General features: G+C 36.0%; 1 pseudogene; it reads left to right on the plus strand.

Moving 5' to 3' along the window:
• LOC133825571 (exocyst complex component EXO70A1-like) overlaps positions 1–22,655 on the plus strand; it is a 106,557-nt pseudogene that overhangs the window by 38,186 nt on the left and 45,716 nt on the right.

Below are 22,655 nucleotides of genomic sequence, written 5' to 3' on the forward strand. Positions count from 1 at the left end.
TCTGGGAATCTGGTTCCCACTGTTCTCATCGAACATACTCCCGATAGTTGGCATGGCCTCAAGAGCCCAGTACAGAAGTGCGGGGGCATAGCCATAGAAACTATACTTCGACTCCTTCTATTTTTTGCTCGAACCCTCTTTCTTCTTCTCCTCGTAATGCTTCAATTACTTCTGCATGTCCTCATGAACTCCTCTAATAACCTTCTTGAAGGACAACTTCCCCCACGGATACTTGAAAAAGTAGTCAAGATCCTCAACCATCTTCAGGGAATCACCCCATTTCGCCGTTGTCTTCTCTAGGGCATTCAGTACCCCCTCTATCAAATAGCACAAACCCAACTTAAATGCATCTTCTGGGTTTTTCGAGGCCTTCAAAGCATCTTCCAACTGGCCAAAACTAACCTTCGAATCACCATTAAAGTATTCATGGATGATCCGATCACTTGAAAGATGCTCTCTCAACTCGTCTTGGGATGGGGTGTTCCCAAAATTCAGCGCGGTGACTAGGGCAAACTCTGCAATCCCAAATTTGCAAAGACTGTTGCCCAAGTAGAATTTTCCCTCTTCAACCTTCTTGTTTTCCACCTTCCGCAACATAAGGTGATGCAGGAGAACCCCAAAAAAACTAAACGACTTCGCCTTTAAGAACTATCCCAACAGGCATGCCTGTGCTCGTTCAATTAGCATGTGCCTCTTACACTGCTCTATAAGGGTTTCCAAGTAAGCACTACCCCTATAGGTGACACGACCAGGAAAGTGCTTCTCCATTGGCACAATCAATTCAGGCATCTGAAGAAAAAAAACAAAAAAACTGTTAAAAATACAATTTTAAGTAATCTGATAACTATTGAGGACTATCGAGGCCCATGTAAAATCGAAAAAATGCATAGTTCTATCGAGGCCTATCGAGGCAATGCAAAATCATAATATATATGCCTCTATCGAGGCCTATTGAGTCCTATCGAAGCCTATCGAGGTAGGTGCTAAATCAGCCATAAGTCTTATTCTATGGAGGCATATCGAGGCCTATCGAGGCAGGTGCTAAATCAGCCATATGTCTAATATCATCGATGCCTATCGAGGTCTATCGAGGCAGGTGATAAATCATCCTTATGTCTCATTCTATCAAGGCCTATCGAGGCACCCTAAAACTGAATATATCTAATATCATCGAGATTGAGGTCAATCGAGGCACATTCAAAATCAAAACCTAACATATATCATCGAGTTCTATCGAAGCCTATCTATCCTATGAACAAAACATCAACAAAAAACCAGCCCCGATCTATCCTATGAACAAAACATCAACAAAAAACCAGACATTGCAAATTAAAAAGAAAACCCTCACCTTCGCGTACTTGGGAGTAGTTTTGCCTACTTCGGAGTTGTTTGGTTGCCTCTGGGTGCTTCCGGTCTGATGTTCAAGTGTTGGTTCCGAAGACCTTCTCCGACAATGCTTTTATTCTCCGATTTCGTTGGGTTGCGACGTGTTCAAATGTGGGTTTTGAGAGTTTTTTTTGGTTCGGGACCAAGAGTGAGAGAGAATATAGAGAAACCGAGAGAGAAGAGAAAGAGAGAGTCGGAACAAATGGCAAGGGTATTTTGGGAACTAAGGTAAATAATAAGACCAAAATGAGACTCGTATAGTGATAGGGTATTTTCTAAATACAATCCCTTTATATGCATTTCAAATCAAATTTCCCTATATAAATGGTGTATGAATCTTTAACTAAAAAATTGTTTTTTGTTTTTAAAAGTTAAAAACTGTTTTTTGAAAACAAGTATGAGTGTTTGACATTGTTTTTAGAAAATAATTTTTAAAAACAAAGTTACAAAATATAGAAAATTTTGAGAACAACAAAAGATTGTTTTGTGTTGTTCTCAAATTTTTTATCCATATTTTTTTCTTCTGACATCACTTTTTTAATTGTTGTAACTCACATAATTTATTCTCACATCACTTTCTCTCACATTACTTTCTTTCTCATCACTTTCTATCTATTTATTTTCTCTCTCCTTATCTTTTCTCACATCAATTTCTCTCTTACCACTTTCTATCTTTTTATTTTTTTCTCTCATTACTTACTATATCCTTACTTTCTCTTTCCTTTTTTTTTTTCATTACTTTCTCTCTCGTCATTTTCCCTTTCCTCACTTCTCTCTCTTCACTTTTTTTCTTTTTACTTTCTCTCTCATTTTTTCTTGCATCAGTTTCTCTCTTCTCAATTTATCTTTCTTCAAATTTTCTCTTCTTACTTTCTCTCTCTCCTTATTTTTTATTTTTCTTTCACATTACTTTATCTCATTATTTATTACAAAATTTTAAAAGATTTTTCTATTTGTAAATATATTTATTAAATTTTTATTTATGAATTTTTTTTATAAAAATAAAACTAAAAAATTATTTTTTTTAGAAAACATTAACCAAATAGCTCTTGTTTTTTTTAAACTACAAAAGTTATTTTCTGTTTTTATTTCTGAAAACACATATTTGAAAACAAAAAACAAAAAATAGAAAGCAATATGCCTCTGGAGTCTCTTTCCTTTTTCCATTTTACTTTTTTTAGTTGGTAAACAGCTAGCATTTTCCATTCACCATATCTTATTAGCTTGCTATTACAAGAATTTTGTTAAAAAAATATTAATCCTGTGAGAAAGTTGACATTTTTTTTTTTGAATTTGGCATTTGAAGAATTTAGTATTCCACATTTTAATTTGACGATATAATTATGTTAATCGAGGTTTTCATTCTAAATTGCCTTTCCAATATTATGATTTAGAGGCATCCTCTGTTTTTTTATCCATAAGTTATATATTGCATAAAGGCTGTATGGAATCATACTGCGTTCAACTTCAGTGAATTCATTGTTAAGATTTTGTGGATTGGATTTAGTGAATAATACTATTTGCTCTTGTTTTATGGCTTTTAGTGGCTAAAATATTTTTCTTTGCAAAGATGTTTGGTTCGGAATTCTTACATTATTAAATTAAATATCTAGGCAGAGGCTAAAATACTGAGAGGGCCTCTTGAGAGCTACCTTGAAGTAATTGCGCAGATGAGAGGCATTGTTCGCTTCTTTATCGGAAACAAAAATTTTAGAGGTAGTGATGGTGTTCTTAATCATACCAGTAAGTTGCTTTTAAAAGCTATGCCAAAGCTGGAGGATGAGTACAGACGGCTTTAATAAATTACAGGTTTGTTTTTCTCGTCTCTTATTGTGGTACAGCTATAAGCACAAGTGTAATCTATTTTTTATTATTTTTCTCCCTTTCAGCATTTAGTTTGCGCGACATGCTCGATTCTTGAACAAGATTGTTTTCAATACAAATATTTTCGATTCTTGAACAAGATTGTTTTCAATACAAATGTTTTCGATTCTTGATCCTTGAATATAAGAGAACCTCTTAATAATGTTTGTTTTAGTATCAAAGTGATTAGCTTGAGGACTATGATAATGCAATATTCTCAGTGGTAAACAGTCATCACAATTCTTTTAAAATAACTTTTCCCCTCATGAAAACTGCTGACATGTGTAACACAATATCGTAGGCTGCTGAAGAGAATTTGAACTTTAATGTAATCTATTTCAAGTTCAATAACATTGTCATTTTCCTTGACCACATAACAGCCCTTGATTTCTTAATGTAAATGTTTACTAATTTCACTGACTTCTGAAATATTTGTGTGTGTATATATATTAGGCTTTTCCCTATTTTTAGTTTCCTCCACTCGCATGTAATTTAGATTACATATACTGTAGAATCCAATATTTGGTTTAATACCGCTCTTTGTGGTGTCTATTTTTTTAAAAGCTACATTCTTTTTTGGTTTCAGCAACTTTGATTGCCTTCCCAACTCTTTAAGGCAATCATCAACTTCAACTGGTCATAAAAGTGATGCTAGTGGCAAGGATCACTCTGATCACCACAACAAACATTTAGAGCTGCAGTTTATTTACCAATAACTCTTATTCCACCCAGGGTTCTGCCATTGCTGCATGATTTGGCTCATTAAATTGTTCCGGCTGGCAGTCCACAACAGCTACTAAGAACTTGTAGGCCATTTTTTTTTTCTTTTAATGCGTGATTTATTTTGCACAACCAATTATTTGTTAGAATTATTATATGGGTTAATATAATTACAAACATTATTCCATAATTACAACCATTAATTAAAGTGCCTATCAATTATTAATAACCATAATAAGATGGTTAACACTTACAATTGCATTAGAAGCACATGGTAGCACCCTAATGACTATGTGCTGGCCCATTAAACTATAGTCCACTACCTCATATTACAATGAGTCCAATGAGCCCACTCATACCTCTTAGGGTAATAGGGCATCATACATATAGTGTATCAAAAGGTAATTGGGGGTTAAGAGTGGTTTTGGTAAGGGATTTGCTCATCATAAACTTTATTGCATTTTGCTCTCTTTGAGGGTTTGTTCTTGTGATTTCTACAGAATAGGAGTGGTCATGATGCTCAAGGAGATGGAATGCCCAACATTGGAGGTATGTTCTTCATTATATAATTAATGCTCTAAATAAATGTTTTGATCTTGGATGATAATATGAGCATTGAATGTGTTAATGACATTTTGTTGGTATGCTCATAGTGTTGTAATTTTAACAATTCGTATCTAAAGCCAATGTCATTGATTTTAGGGCTTAATTTTGGCATAAACCTTTTTTTTTTCAAATCTGATTTTTGCATAAAAATTTCAAAATAATGTTGTGATGATGCAAGAAATTGGTTTTGATAATGTTAAATGGGTTTCAACCCGATTTTTTATTTTTCCTTTGTGTTTGGTATGCTGAAATACCAAGCTTTTATTGGTGTATAACAATGGAGGAAACCCATTTTTGGGTTTCATGGTATCATTGAGTTTTTTTTTTTTTTTTTTAAAATGGGTGGAATGGAGGTCATGAATCAAATGGCAATGGAAAGGGGAAGAAAACCCAATCAACGCTAACCAAAATGATGGGCAGAGGCTGAGAAAACGACCGGGTCGGATCGGTAGAAAACAAGTCATCCGCGTGCCCAAATCAAAGGACAGGTACGACGAAAAACGACACGTTGTTTCCATGGGCATAGGAGGATGTTGTTTTTCCAAAATGACATGTCGTATGGGCATGAATTTTTTTTTGAAAAAAAAATCAGAGTCGTTTTTAGGCGCGTGGGAGCGCGTGAGAGGTCCTTTTTTGACCAAGTTTTTTTTTTACCATTTCATTCCTTTTTTCATATCCTACCATGTGTATATGTTTATGCACAAGATTAATTCATGGATTTCATTTCATTTCATAATTGTATTTGTATTTAATCTTTTTGTGGCATAAACATAATTATTTGTTAACAATGGTGAATGCTTATTTTCTTGCCCATCATAAGATTGAGCATGGTAAACTATTTGGTGATGAGAAACATTTAAATATCTATTTATTTAAATTTTGTGTTTTTCCTCCAAAATAATATTAAGATCCATATGAGTAATTAATTATCCTATCGATAATAATTGCTTGGTGAAGATGCTTAATATTGGTGTGGAAAATCTATTAAAATTATGAACCACAATTTGTCTATCCTCTCGATAGTAAATTAATGTATTTGGTTATAATATTTAATAGATTGTTCTTACATGTGAATGAGCTCTATCTTTTGTTTGTTTAAGAACTCCAACATACATAATGATTATTTGTTGTTTTGCGATCATTAATTTGTGAGAAAAGATCACAAATGGCATGATCCTGTTTTAACATGCATTTAATGGTTATTGCTCTTGTTTCTCATTTAGCTTTAAGCATTCCTAGATCCCCTGCCCTCTTGACACTGAATGCAACCAACCACAAGTAGTGTGTTGAATCTATCACGATGAACTTGACTTTCATGAAAGTAGACATGGCCTTGAGAATTGATGCACATCTAAGCGTGTTGATGATGCTGCTGAGAAGGATAAGAAATTCTATGAGGATTGGGAACACTCCAATCATTGTTGCCAGATGCTCATGAGATATCACATGGATGAATCCATTCGTGTTAGTATTCCTATGTCTGAAAATGCAAATGATTTTCTTGCTGCCATTAAGGAAAAGTACAAGAAATTCTCAAAGAATGAGAAGAATGAGCACTTGAACATGCTCCATCACACCATTTATGATGGTTCAAGTGGCTCACATTGACAAGATCATGGGCTATTATCATAAACATAAGGCCATGGGTATGGACCTTGGTGAGGATTATATGGTATGGTTGGTGATGGAGACCATTCCATCTTAGTTTGATGCGATTGGATCAAACTATAATGCTCAGAAAGAACAATGGATTGTTGGGGAGATGTCTGCTATTCTTGCCAAGGAAGACAAGGATATGATAAAAGGTAGGGCAAGAAGAATCTCTATGGTGACAAATCCTAACAATCCACACAAGAGAAAGTTCACTCCCAATATCTCTAGTGACCAAATGCCTCCTAAGAAGAAAGGATTTAGTCCTAAAGGGAATGAACTGTTTGGCTCTTCCTAAACTGGTCATAAGAATGAGTTTTTCAAAGGGAAGTGCAACTTTTGTGAGTACTTTGGGCACAAGAAAGTTGATTGTCGAAAGCTCAAAGGTCACATAGAGAAGAAAGGTAATTGTCTTGTGATGATTTGTTTAGAGTCCACTATTATTGACGTGCCCTCAAATTTTTGGTGGTTAGATACTGGAGCCACAATTCTTGTTATGAATTCCTTGCAGGCAGTGACAAGTCAAAGAAGACCGAGTAGTCTGGAGCAGCATGTGTACATGGGAGACGATACAAAAGTCCAAGTTGACGTTTTGGGGATAGTTAGATTACAATTGAACATGACACTTTTTTGGAGTTACAGGATGTTGTTTACATACCCTCTATTAAGAGGAATTTGATTTTTGTATCTATTTTGGATATACTAGGTTATAGTCTTCATTTTGGAACTGGAAAACTTACTTTGTATCGTGACTCTCTTTTGGTTGGAAATTGAACTTTATGTGGAATTTTATATAAACTTGTTTTGCATGATGTTTCTCCTGTTGCTTCTACTTCTTTTCTTAATGCTATTGTTGGTTCTAAACGTGCAAGATTAGATTTGAAATCTTCTATGTTGTGGCACAAAATTTTAGGCCATATATCTAGAGACTAAATGGAAAGGTTGGTCAAAGATGGGGTACTTCAAGATCTGGATTTTTCAGATTTCATTGCCTGTGTTGATTGCATCAAAGGAAAGTTAACTGCCAAGGTTAGAAAGAGTAAAACAGACAGGTGAACGGGATTGTTGGAGTTAATTCACGCTGATATATGCAGACTATTTATTCCTCCTGCCATGGGTGGTTATAAATACTTCATCCCCTTTATTGATGACTTTTCTCGGTGATTCCATGTTGAGCTCATTTGTGAAAAATATTAATCTTTGGATGCGTTTAAGATTTTTAAGACGAATGTTGAGCTTCAAAAGGGGAAGAAGATCAAGGCAGATAATTCTAATAGAGGTGGAGAATATTATGAGCGTTATGATGAAAATGGAACGAACCTCGGGCCTTTCGCTAGGTACTTACAGGAATGTGGCATTGATGCAAGATATACAATGTCGGGAACATCCCAAAAGAATGGAATCGTTGAAAGGAGAAATCACACTCTTCTTGACATGGTGCGATGTATGTTGATTCATTCTAGTTGCCAGAGTTTTTGTGGGGTGAGGCATTAAAGACTGCAACTTATATTATGAATCAATTACCGAGCAAGTCTATCCCAAAGACGCCTTATGAGCTATGGTCAAGTAAGAAACCAAGCTTGCGTCATTTTCATGTTTGGGGGTACAAAGCAGAAGCAAGGCCCTACATTCCACAATCTACGAAACTTGATCCGAAAACCATTCGTGGCTATTTTGTTGGCTACACCATCGGATCAAGGGGTTCTAGTTTTATCGCCCATCTCACACCACCAGAGTTATAGAATCAGATAGACCTGTCTATTTTGAAGATTATTTTGGTTCAAGTCAAGGGTCAAGAGAAATTGTTTTCAAGGAAGAACACATTTTTATCCCTGTGCTTGTCTCTTTCTCTCCTATTGATGGCCCTATGATTGAATAGATTCCAGTAGAAACTCATGATGAACCTAAAAATCAAGAATATGGTGAAAATCTTGATGTCGGGGATGATGAAGTTGTGGTGAGAAGATCACAGAGAGCCCGCAGACCTGCTATTCCTGATGACTACCTTGTTTATTTTCAGGAACATGAGTTTGATGTGGGAGACACTTCTGAGCCAATCATTTATCAAGAAGCCATGAATAGTCTTCACTCTGTGTTGTGGATGGATGCAATGAAAGATGAATTGAGTTCTATGTCACAAAATGAAGTTTGGGAGTTGGTTGAACTACCAAAAGGTTGCCGACCCATTGGATGTAAATGAGATCAAACGTGACTTGAATGGCCAAGTGGAAAGGTATAAGGCTAGGCTTGTGGCTAAAGGCTATAGCCAGAGAGAAGGTACTGATTTCAGAGAAACATTTTCACCTTTTTCTACCAAAGATTCCATGCAAATCATTATGGCTATATTGGATCATTTTGATCTAGAACTTCTTAAGATTGGTTAAATACATGGTGGAATTTTTTAGGCACGAAGATGTGCTAAAACAATAACGATTTCACAAAAGTCAACATGTGAAAGTTGACTTTGAGTATAGGCATTTTCAAATCAAACTTTTGGGTTGAAAATGCTTATTTGGAGTATATAAGAGTACCCAAAAATTTTGGGACCATTTGGAGGTGTTTTGAGACACCTCGTGGAGTCATATTATAGAGGCATCGACGATACATTGCCTCTTATGCTCTCAAAACCCTAGAGAGAGAAGTACTAGGTGACGTGTCACCTGGTATAGGGTGACGTATCGCCTGGTCCGTTACAGAATGTCTGTACGGTTACGTATTTTAGCTCCAAAACTTAAATTTAAATGCTCTAATATCATTGGTTGAGTCTAATGAGGGTCCTATACTATTTAAGGGGTTCATATGAGTTAATTGGTGAATTTATCACTCACCTCTCTTTCTCTAGCTATCAAGATTACAAGTTTTCTCCAAGAAACTCATCAAGCATTGCTTGACTTGCATAATTTTTAAGGCTTGTTAAATCCCAAATCTTATTGTACTTAGTTGAAGCTTCAAACAATAAGGGAAGGCTTGGAATATAAATTTTGGACAATAATATTCTTATTGTGTATAAGCCTTAGAAGTTCATCAAGTTTGAAGATTCAAGTTTCTCTAAATCAAAGGATGTATCTACTAATCCTAACTTTGTTTTGTGTTACTCTATTATGTTTTCATTGTTAGTATTGATGATTAAATGTTTCTAAATTCATCTTATCATCATTTAAACATTTAGTTTCTTATATTCAAGATTCACATCCATATCATGAACATGTTTATTTGATTATCAAGATAAATATTCATACTTTGAATAAGGTTCTTGCTTAGCTTTTAGGGTTTCAATTATTGAACTATTTCCATCATTAATTGTTTATTTGCAAAGTATAAAACCATATATTCCCAACAATCAAATTCTCTAGTCCTAATTACTTTCTTTTTTTGTGTTTTTTAATAATCAACAATGACGAACATTGATTCATCTTCTACAACTTTCAAATCCTTGTTTCAAGATTTGGTTTTGTTTGACACATAACCATGAAAGATCAAAGAAAGTTCTACTTGGATATGCTCTACATGAATGTGGATATGGATTCAAAGTCTTCATCAACAAAGAATGAGACAACTCAATGGGATTACATACTTAAGGAGATTGGTATCATCAAATTCCTTATTTCTAAATGTGTAGATTTCAAGAATTTGAATAAAATGTATTTGCTGCTATATTTTTGTGAGTTTGAGATTGTTGTTTATGTTAACAGTATAATGGTGAATGTTAATAAACAACTCAAGGGTTATTGTTACACTTGTTTTGTTTGTAAAGCTATTAATCATCATATGAGATATGGTAATTACAAAATTAACCATAATAAGATTAGGGTTAAGGCAAATGATTTTGAGATCATTGTGCTTCTAAATAAATTTCATTTGGTCACTTTAATTAATGGTGAGATCTTTGTGAATTTGATTAATGTAATGCATTTAATGAGGAATGAATTGTAACCCTAATTGAGAATAATACATTCGATGAAGAATGTATGATAACCATAAAGAGAATTGACATAGTTTGTGCATGTAGTGATGAGACTAATGCAACCTTAAGAGAAGGTGAACATGTCAATGCAATTGATTATGAGATCATTGCAAAAGAAAGTGAAGGTACTAAGGTCAAATGTATTTGAAGATGAGACCATTGCAAACCTAAGTAAAGATACCAAGGCCAATGCATTTGATGTTGAGATCATTGCAACATTGATTGAAGTTAATGCAACCCAAGGAAAGGTAAAAGGATGGTGGTATGATACTTGTGCCACCATTCCGGAAACCTATGATAAAACTCTTTTCAAAACCTTTGAAAGTGCAAAGGTGGGACTTGAAGTCCTAATGAGAAATGAAAAGAGATCCAAGGTACTTGGAAGGGGATGCATTAATGTGTTCTTCACTAATGGAAAAAAGTGACCCTAATTAATGTTTTATATGTTCCTGATATGGCTCGAAACATTATGAGTGGAAGACTACTGATTAAATGCGGTATTGAAATGGTATTAGAATTTGGTAAACTGACTTTGACTAAATTGGGCACTTTTTTGGGAAAGGGTTATACATGTGATGGAATGATCAAACTATGTACTCTTGATAGTGACAATAATGATATGACATCTAAATCTTGCAATGATGTTAATTTCAATTCTATTACTTTGTGGCATAATAGACTTGCTCATATAGGTTATAGCATAATTAAAAGAGTTGTTAAATGTGGATTGATTAATTGTGATGTGAATGAGTATGATAAATGTGAATTATGTGTTAAATCTAAAATGGTAAATAAACTTTTCCAAGTGTTGTTAGATGTTCAAACATGCTAGATTTAATATATAGTGATTTACGTGAATTGAATGACATGTTGATTAAAGGAGGAAATAGATACGTCATGACTTTTATAGATGATTGCTCTAGGTATACTTATGTGTATTTTCTTAAGAGTAAGGATGTAACGCCCTGGATAGCAAAGACTGTTACACTGTGTGTTTTTAAAGTACCAGACTTGCTAACAAAGTCAGTTAAACAAAATCGTGTTACTAAAACTATAAGGAACTAGGGTTTAAAATGTTTTGATCTCAAAAGATCCGTTTTCATTAAGAAACATTACTCGTCTACATGGGATCCCAAAAATACAAGTTTAAAGATCGTTTACAAAAGTTATAAGATTCAGTTACATTAACCAGCCATACTAAGGCAAAACAAGCGGTTAGGTAATCCCTGTCCTGATCCACTCCTCGACCATGATGATCGAACGGCTGGCTTGTACATTCCACCTCGGAGCTCTCCGTCTCAGGCTTGGTCCAGCTTGCCTTTGCCTTTACTTACACCACGTAGCACCCGTGAGCCAAGGCCCAGCAAGAAAACACAACGACAGAGCATAAGCAATCAACAGACAAGTCCACAGCTCACATTATATCATAAGTTCTCAAATAGATAATCATTCAGCATGACCAAGTACTCAGCATACTAAGCTTATCAATTTAGTTCACATGTCACAGCACAAATGATAACTAGGGCTAGCGCTCTCAGGCTGCTCCCTACGTTATCCCACTGACTCCGACTTGATTAAGCCGAGCTCAGTGAATATTCTCGGCTACCAGTGGCCAAGCCGCGCCCTGTGCGCAAATACTATGTACGGCACTCTAAGGCCGCTTTACATGTCCCATGGTGTAATACCATCATGGACACGATACAATTCTCGGGAGCACTTTGTCCCATCACAAACATATAATCAGGTGTAGTTTTCTTACCTTTCAATTCACTAGCTTTGATCCCTCGACTCCTTGAGCACGATCCCCCTCGAGCCCCAGCGCTTACCTTGTCACAATCATGGCCAAAGTCATTATAAATCCTCAAGTTCAAAACCTAGCCCAGGGGCCAATTCCGAGCCCCCGGGAAGTCCTAGTTCCACGAAACAAGGTGGTGGAACCAAATCCCAAACCCTAGGTCAAAAACCCTTGCAAACAACCCAAAAATCCCCTTCAGAAAGCAGGGTAGCGCTACAGCGCTCTTGGGAGGGCGCTACAACGCTACAGACAGAAGCCAAAGTCCCTTCAGCATTATGGCCTAGCGCTACAGCGCCCAAAGGCTAGCGCTGTAGCGCTAGTCACAGACAGCCCAGCACCATTTTTCTCTTCTGCGATTTTTCTCAAACCAAAACTCTTCCAACTCTTTCCCAAACTCAAAAACAACCTCATGACCATACTCCACTCATCCCAAGCACCCCAAACATCTAGAGCTTAAGCACATGCATCCACAACCTCAGAATTCACGATAGCCACTCCTAAGCTCTGAAACTCAGTCAAAACCAGCTGAACAACAAAGTTAGAGTTTAGGCTTTATACCTTTGATAGAATTTCGACCATAAGCTGTCTCTAAACCCTCTTGGCTTGCCTCTCCTCAGCCTCAAGCCTGAATTCCCTAAGGTTCCATCCAATTCAACTTAAGCACCATAGCTCAAAAACTAGAAACAAAAAACCAAACCAGTAACTGAAGAGATTACAGAACCTTACCTCAAGTGATGGCCTAATCTTGCTAAACCCTTACCAAATCCTCAATCTTTGCTCAGTAACCTTGTGGCTTAATTGGACTAACTCTCCTCTGAATTTTACTCCAGAAATCCTCAAGAAATTGGTGAAGAAAACATAAACTGACTTAAAGAACTCTCTCTGTTTTCCCTCCTTTCTTTTCCCTTCCTTTTCTTTCTTTTTCAGACTTCTCCAATATTCTACAAATCCCACTAACATAAAGCTTCAGCATATCTATTCCTTACATGCCAAATGACCCTAATGCCCTCCCCTTTATTTCTAAACCTCTAATCCACTTAAGGGCATTTTAGTCATTTTACCCAATTCCCGCTAATTCCTCGAGTGTCTCTAATATTTCCCGCTTAATTCCCGATACCTAATTAGTTATCAATATTATTCCTCAATGTCAGAATAGACTCCAATATATTCGTTAAATTCCCATTTATACCCCTAAGCTCACCCCGAGCCAGGTATAAATCCCCGCCATGACTTTTTCGCTACTTTGCTCACTAGGATCGTCTCGAGTCACAGATCACAGATATATCCACATAATAATGTGGTCTCGACAATTATCACGTATAACAAAGCAGTTATGCCCATAATGGCCAAAATTACGATTATGCCCTTCTAACCTAATCAGGGCCTATATGCATACTAACACACATAGTCATGCATCTCAAATACTCAAGTAATCATATAACATGCTTTAAATCATAATCATGCATCTTAATCATTAAAATCACACATAATTCCCATTATGCCCTCCAGGCACACTAATCAAGGCCCTTAAGCCTTATTAGCGAATTCGGGTCATTACAAAGGATGAAGAATTTTATGAATTTAAAATCTATAAAGCTAAAGTAGAAAATCAATTGGAAAGGAAAATAAAGACTCTTAGAAGTGATAGATGTTGTGAATACTTTTCAAATGATTTCAATATGTTTTGTGAAAAACATGTCATTATGCATGAATGTACTGCACCATATGCTCCACAACAAAATGGAATAGCTGAAAGAAAGAATAGGACTTATCTTGAGATGATTAACTCTATGCTTTTACATCCTAAATTATGTTATAATTTGTGGGGTGAAGCTTAGCTTGCTGCATGTCGTATATTGAATCGAACTCCTATGAAAATAGTAATGTATCACCATATGAGTAATGGAGAGGAAAGATGCCTAACCTAGGCTATCTTAAAGTGTGGGGGTGCCTTGCTTATTGCAAGAGCACAGAGCCTAAAATGACCAAGTTAGGTCAAAGGACTGTTAAGTGTGCATTTGTAGGCTATGCATCAAATAGCAAGGCCTATAGGCTATTAGACTTGGAGTCTAATGTGATAATTTGATCAAGATAAGTGGAGTTCTTTGACAATATGTTATCTTGTGATAACAATTATCAAGAACCCATAGGTGTTGGAGAATCTCTTAAAGAGAAAGATCCAAAGGTTGATGAGCAACCTATATTGCCTCGGAGAAGCCAAAGGCTTAAAGAGTTAGGGTCAATTGAGAAATGTTCTCAAATACAAATACTCTACGGTAGACTTGAAGAAGTCACATGGAAATTTCCTATGATCCTTCAAATTAAGGATTGTCCCAAAACCTACCAAGAAGCAATGTCTTTGAGAGACTATATTTTTTAGGAGGCAATAAATGATGAGATTGATTCAATTATGTCAAACTACACATGGGAATCGGTAGACCTTTTACAAGGTTCAAAACCAATTGGGTGCAAGTGGGTATTTCGGAGGAAATATCACACTGATGGCACATACAATCCTTCAAAGCTAGATGTATAGCCACAGAGTTAAATTAAAGGAAGGAATCGATTATTTTGACACGTGTGCACCAGTTGGTAGGAAAACCACTATAAGAGTACTATTTTCCTTATCATTAATATTTAACCTTTATGTTCATCAAGTGGATGTCAAAACGACATTCCTAAATGGAGATCTATATGGAACAATCAGAAGGTTTTTTTCTAAGGAGAAATGAACATAAAGTGTGTAGGCTTGTCGAATCTTTATATGGTTTAAAACAGGCAGCGAAACAATGACATGAGAAGTTTGATATATCTATTGTTTCATATGGGTGTAGACACAATAATGGACAAGTGCTTATTCTCTAAGGCTTGTGATGGCTATGTCATTTTGTTGTGTCTATATATTGTTAATTGTTGATTTTGAGTAATGAGATGAGAGGTATAATAAAGATAGAGAGGTTTCAATCTTCCACTTTCTAGATGAAGGACCTTTGAGAGGTCGATACCTTCTTTGGTATAAAAGTGAGAAGAAACACTAGGGGTTATGCCTTAAGTCAAGTTCACTTTGTTGATAAAGTATTTGACAAGTTTAATATATCAAAATCAAAGAGGTGAATATACCATTTGATTCAAGCATAAAGCTTGAAAATAATAATGGTAGAGCGGTGGCTTAACTTGAGTATGCAAGTTCATTAGGTAGTCTAATGTACACTGCTCATTGTGGAAGAGCGGATATTGCATATTGTTCAAAATAGTAAAGTCATATTGAGTTTATAATATATTTAGAAATTCATAATTTAGTTTTTACTAAATTAAAGAATGGTTTATATCAATTGTTATTTAGAGGTTAGCTAATTGTTTTGTGGTTAATACGCATTAGAGAAACCTATAAATTAAGGTATTGTAATCAATTCTAAATCATCTCATAATCATTTCATTTTTCAGAGCTAACTTACTTTTCTCTATTTTTTCTCCTCATTAGAGAGAGATTTGTATTTCTTCATAACTAGTAAAATATTTTTGTAACGCCCTGGATAGCCAAGACCGTTACACTATGTGCAAGACTTGCTAATCAAGTCAATTAGTTAAAAACGTGTTACTGAAACCACAGTTGAACTAGGGTTAAAAGATTTTGGTCTCAAAAGTTTAATTTCTTATAATCAAACATTTTTACACGGGATCCCAAAAGTAGTAGTGTTAAAAGACACTTTACAAAACTTCTGGATAAAAGTACAGTTACTAGCCACTCTAAGGGCAAACACAGACAATTAGGATTTTCTCGTCTTGTACCACTCCTAGGACGTGGTGGCCGATCATCTGGCTATGTACATTCAGCCCCAAAGCTCTCCATCTCAGGACTGGTCCACTTTACCCTTGCCTTTACCTGCACCACATAGCACCCGTGAGCCAAGGCCCAGCAAGAAAACACAATAATAGAGCACAATCATCAAACAAACGACTAGATAACTCATTCAGTATAATCATATACTCAGCATTCCAAATATTCACGTTAATCAAGTATTCAGCATACCAAGTACATCATTTCATACTAATAATCAATTCACACATGATAACCAGGGTCAACGCCCTCAGGCCGCACCCTCTCTTTATCCCACTGACTCCGGCTCGCTTAAACCGAGCTCAGTGAATATTAAGCTGTCCTCTGCTACCAGTGGCCGAGCCGCGCCATGTGCGCAAATATTATTTACGACACTCTTAGGTCATTTATCACATGTCCCATGGCATAATACCATCTATGACATCATACAGATATAGGGAGCTCTTAGTCCCAACACAATCACATAACCGGGTGCAGTTTTCTTACCTTTAGATTCTGATAGCTTTGTTCAATTCAATCCTCAAGCATGATCCTGCCTGAGCCCTAGCGTACACCTAGTCACGGTTACAAGTTAGAACCAACTCCAAAATTCAATTCCAAAACCTAGCCTCGGGAAGCCCTAATTCCACCAAACAGGGTGGTGGAATCAAGCCCCAAGCCCCCAGCAAAAACCCTAAGAAAAAACCCAAAAATCCCCTTATGGGAATAGAGTAGCGCTACATCGCCCTAAGGTGGGCGCTACAATGCTACAAACAGAGCCAAAAACGCCCCAAGCATCCAAGCCTAGCACTGTAGCGCCCTAAGGCTAGCGCTACAGCGCTAGTCACAGCCAGACAATCCCCATATTTCTCCTCTTCTAACCTCCTCGAGCCAAAAACCTCCAAAATCCTTCCAAACCTTAACCCAAATCCAAAACAAGCCTATCAACATCTATATCTCACCCCATAAGACCTAACCATACAAAACTCAATCACATGCACCACAAAACAAAGAAATCACCATAGTTGAGCTTAAAGCTCAAAACTCAGTAGTGCAACAGAAATCTCAGAACTTAAAGCCAGAACTTCTTACCTTTGATGGATGAATTTGACCTAGGTTATCTTCCACACTTCCTTAGCCTTGACCTCCTCAAACCCTTAGGCTTAATTCCCTAGAATTCCGATAAAAACTCAGCTTAGAAACCAGTTCAACACCAAATACCAAGAACTGAACAACAACCTCAAAACCTTACATCAAATGGATGAATAACCTCTACCAATTCCCCAAGCCAAATCAAGGACCCTAGTGTTGAGTCCTAGCCTAAGCCTTCTCTGAATTTAGCTCCAAATTCCAGAAAAATTGATGAAGAAAAGCCCAAATCGTACAAGAGAGTAGTGCCCTGCTTTTCCCTTGTTTATTTTCTCCTTCTTTTCCTTTTTCTTTTCTTTTCTTCAGTCTTCTAAAACTTTCTACAACATGACCCTTATCTTGGATTCTAAACATCAAAAGACCATATTGCCCTCCTACTTAAAACTAAGCTTTTAAACATCTTAAGGGCATTTTGGTCATTACTCCCAATTCCCGCTAATTCCTCGAGTGTCTCTAATATTTACCGCTTACTTCCCGACACCTAACTAATCACCAATTATACCCCTCAATATCAAAATAGACTCCAATATATTTCCTAAATTCCCAGAAATACCCCCAGGCTTGCCCCGAGCCGAGTATAAATCCCCGCCATGACTTTTGTGCTAAACCGCTCACTAGGATTGCCTCGAGTCACAAGCTACAAATATATCCACATAATAATGTGGTCTCAACAATATATCACAGATATTTATAGTTATGCCCTCAACGGGCCAAAATTACGAATATGCCCTTCTAACCTAATCATGGCCTACATGCATACTAATACACATATTCATGCATCAAAGATATCCAAATAATTATATAACATGCTTTTAATCATTTAAATCACATATAATCCAGTTATGTCCTCCCGGCACATTAATCAAGGCCCCTAAGCCCTATCAGTAAATTTGGGTCGTTACAACTATCCCCTCCTAATGAGAATTTCATCCTCGAAATTTACCTGAACAACTCGGGATAATGATCCCGCATCGCTGACTCAAGCTCCCAGGTCGCCTCCTCGACCCTACTATTCCTCCATAGCACCTTAACAAGAGGAATCGTCTTATTCCGCAATACTTTATCCTTCCGATCCAAAATCTGAACCAGTTGCTCCTCATAAGCTAAATCTGTCTGCAACTCCAAGTCTTCATACCTCAACACATGTGTCACATCTGAGACGTACTTCCAGAGCATAGAAACATGAAATACGTCATGGGCTCCTGACAACGATGGTGGCAAGGCAAACTTGTAAGCCACCTAGCGGGTTGGGCGGGTTGGTCGGGTCAACCCGCCCAAACAAAAGTGGTATTTTTTTTTTACATTTTTTTCTTTTAAATACTAGTACTAATAGTGTGAAGTTTATCTTTTTTAGCTTAAAACAATATTTTAAATTTATAGTAAAAAAATTAAAACAAAACTTAATTAATTTATATATTTATTTGAATATATTAAAAATAAAAAATTCTTAATTGGGCGGGTTGGGTTATATTGGGCGGGTTGATAATTGTTTTCAACCCGCCCAATGTAATAATTGGGTGGTTTAAATTTTGGTCGGTTTATTCGGGTTGCGTTTTTTGGCGGTTTTTTCAGTTTGGTTTGGGCGGATTATTCGGGTTGGGCGGGTTGTAAAAATTTATGCACAGCCCTACTTTTACTGATAATAAAATGAGATTACAAAGAATTTGGGTTTTAATTAGGGCATAAAACCCCAACACAAAGTTGGGTCACTAGGGATAGTAACTACACAGTAGGCATGAAAAGCTTAAACGGTCCAAGAAAATTGCCTAAATCCTCTCTAAATCACTAAGCCTCCTAGGATTTCGCCTCAAGGGAATTATCAAGCCAATTCTAAAAACTTAAACCTTCATGAATACTTAGTTTAATCTAGGGTGATGGATTCATGGTCAAAATATGCACACTCAATTGGGACACAATCTCACTATGGTTGAATTAGCACAAAAGAACTTTAAGTACTAAAGGCTCACTAATACACAAGAGTTAACCAATATTGCAATTTTGTTTTTCTGAAATTTTATCATCAAGACAACCCACACTTAAACAAAACCATAGCAAAAATTGATTCCAATACAACCTAGACTCTAGACTCGACATAAAACAACCCTAAGAAACATCTAAAACTTAAAACAAGAAATTGCAAGACCCCCCAAACAAAAGTGGACAATTACTTGGGTGTTAGGAATTTTTTTGTACCAATACATCTATTGAGTTATAACCTCTCAATTAGAATAAAATTACTCTTATATACAATTAGTCTTATTCTTGTAATGAGCTCAAGAAATTTCTCTAGTGTCAATAGATAGGTGGTACGGATTATTACATGCTAGTATTAAACTACTTCAACAATGGTTAATGACTTGTCAAATTATATGGATGTTTATTTATTTAACCTGGAAGACTGATATGCATTCACATTTATATGTTAATATGTTGTTTCTTTTTCTTGGCGGGGTTGCAGATCGAGAAACTCTTTGGAAGTAAAGCTTTCATTGAAATGCATGAATCAACGTTGAATTTAACAAAGCCACTAGCCGAGATAGCCCAGAAAACGTTTGGAGATTTTGAAGAAGCAGTTCAAAAAGATGCAACAAAAACTGCTTGTAACTTCCTACTAATCAAGGACTGTTACAACATGTGTTTAAAATAGTGCTAGACTCGCTAAACGAGTCATTTGGACTTAAACATGTGTTTTAAGTAACTAATAGATCCGGTATTAAAAATGTTGGTCAAAGAAATAAAAAATTTCATTAAAAGTTCCAGTCTATACATGGGACCCCAAAATAGAAGTTTAAAAGTTATTTACAACCCAAAGGATTACAAAATAAGCCGACCTAAGTGGCCAAATAGTTCATAGAATATAAACATCATATGTAACCGTAATAATTGTACTCAACAAGCATATTATACAAGTATGCGACCACAGAGTCACACAAGTGCATATCACACTTTGATTTATTCAAGTGGCATCCAAGCCAGACAAGTGCATACTATTGAGATTGGTTAAATACAATGGTTAAGTTGTTTACATGTTGAGGTGCAAAACACTTGACAATTTTCACTTAAATAGAAGTGAAAACATGAGATTGTGTAGAAGGAATCTAAAAGTGACTTTTATGGGTCTAAAGTGATACAATGAGGTAACCAAATATTCCCCAAAAGTTTGGTAGCATTTGGAGCAATTTTAGGACCATTGGAGTGGTCCAAAGTCAGAGAGGGTGGCGATACATCGCCCCCTAAGTGGCGTAGCATTGCCTAAATGCGAAGGGCTTCAAAAGCCCTAGCAGGCGACAAATCGCCTGTCAGGCAATACGTCGCCTACATGCAGGCGACACATCGCCTGGGCGGTCTTTTAGGGTCATACAGTTTACGTAAAATTCTCCAAATGATGTGTTTTAAATGCTCTAATCCTATTGGTTAGACTAATGATGATGCCTACACTATATAAATGGGTTATTAGAGTTGAAAAGTCTTGATCACACTTTCCAATTCTCTCTCTAAGACTCATTCTCTCTCTAGCTCTCTAAGACCAAAGTTTTCTCCAAGAAACTCATCAAGCTTGCTTGACTTGCATGAGTTTCAAGGCTTGTTCAATCCCAAATCTCATTCTACTTAGTTGAAGCTTCAAGCAATTGGGAAGGTGTAATGCCCCGACTAATTCTAGACCTCGGACCATTAAAAACTACTAAACATAGCTACTATTTTGGAATACATACATAAAAAATAACATAACTTTATTTAAAACCCGAAATATCGTACGGAATACAAAATACGGTATGGATACCCATTGTTTAGTACATAAAACATAGAAAACATAAATTTAATAAATTAAAAAAAAATAAGTGCGAGAATACATAAAAACATAAATCAAAAGACTTAAAAAACAATGTCATCCTCGATCTTCCAGCAGTCCATTCAATCCATTCATCATCAACACACATGGCAAGCTGCCATGAATCCTTCCCGCCTTCCATGCTCATTTTCCTGCATCATCTAAAAAGAAAGGAATGAGCCTAATGCCCAACAAGGAAAATCTACTAAAAACATATATGTAATAAATCGTAACATAAGATTATATGATAAAGCATATACTATAAAACATATGACTATAAAAATGTATATCATATAGGACTACAATACTCATGGCCATTAACTCATTAACGTGGTATGTGATAAACCATCTAGGTCCTCAGTCTACTAATCGAGGTAGGTTAGATCACAACTATAGTATATGATAACCCATCTAGGTCCTCTGTCTACTACTCGAGGTAGGGGAAATCATATTAAAAATTATTGGGGCTTGCTATCTAAGCAAGTCATATGCCCAAGTGATTACAGAACATATATCATATCGCATATCATAACATAGCATAAAACATATCATATACATAAACATATAAACACATATAATCTAACCTTTCCTTACAAAAAACCGGGATATGGAGACAAGAACGAGATTGGAACACTCCTAAAACCAACAGTAAAAACCATGAGTTTCTAAAGAAATGGAGATCAAAAAGAGAACTAAACCATCAAGATAGAAACTTACCGAAAAACCTTAAGTTTCAAAGAACTTGAACACCTAACCAAGAATCATAACAAAGAGTTAGGATCTGAATGAAAAAAAAAAAAAAACTAAAGGACCATGAAGTACTAAACTTAAGGATAAGAATACCTTGGATGAGCTATGACTTTGATCTACACCTCGATACCGAAATAACACTCTATCTTACTTCCCAAGTGTTTATAAAAGCTTAGATTGGAAAAGCTTTTAACTCAAAACCCAAGTGTTTCTCTCTATAGTAACCTTAGCAGCTTGGAGGCTCTAAACAATGCTTGAATGATGAGTGAAATGGCTGAGTACTAGGTCCTATTTATAGAGTTAAAGGAGTAAAACTAACCCCTTTTAAAATGAATAAATAAATGAATATAAAATGAAAAGATTTGAATTTTCATTCAACAGATGCCCAGAACTCGGTCAAAATCGTTCAAGAGCAAGTCCAAGTGGTTAAGGCTGTTTTTAAATTTAAATCCTCAAGTTTCAAAAAATGTCTCACAGAGGCGATATATCGCCTACCCTGGGAGATATATTGCTTGGACCTATACGCCGAGCCTTAGTACTTTCGATCGTGCGAAGTCAATGTGTTTTCCATATCTCCGGTAGGCGATATATCGGCCCCTATAGCTGCAATATATTGGCATACATCGGTATATCAAACACGTATTTGAACTTTTTTAGCATATTTTGAATTGATTAAACAACTTTGACTGAGTAAAAATGTGATCCTAACAGCTGCTGGAAGGTTCTAGAGCTTCTAGATCTTTCTTTTATTAAAATATTCTTCTAAAATCCTTAAATAAACATGCTTGTGACAAGTGTCATGCTCTTAATAATTCTATCTAAACCTTAGGTTATAATAGGCAATATTTCCAGGACCAGCAATATTAATCAAACCTTATGTTATAATTAATATTTCTAAACTATAGGTTAAACTTATAAAATCCATAACTGTTGCTATGAGTTTCCAACTAAGTCCCGGCTTGAACCAAAATCCACAAAAACTTACATACTACAAGCTACTACTACTACTATCTAACTAAGTAAAATTTCGAGACACTACAGAAGGCTTGGAATAGAGATTTTGGACAACAATATTCATATTGTGTATAAGCTTTAGAAGTTCCCCAAGTTGAAGATTCATATTGTT

This window comes from Humulus lupulus, chromosome 3 (genome assembly GCF_963169125.1).
Source record: "Humulus lupulus chromosome 3, drHumLupu1.1, whole genome shotgun sequence".
Classification (NCBI taxonomy): domain Eukaryota; kingdom Viridiplantae; phylum Streptophyta; class Magnoliopsida; order Rosales; family Cannabaceae; genus Humulus; species Humulus lupulus.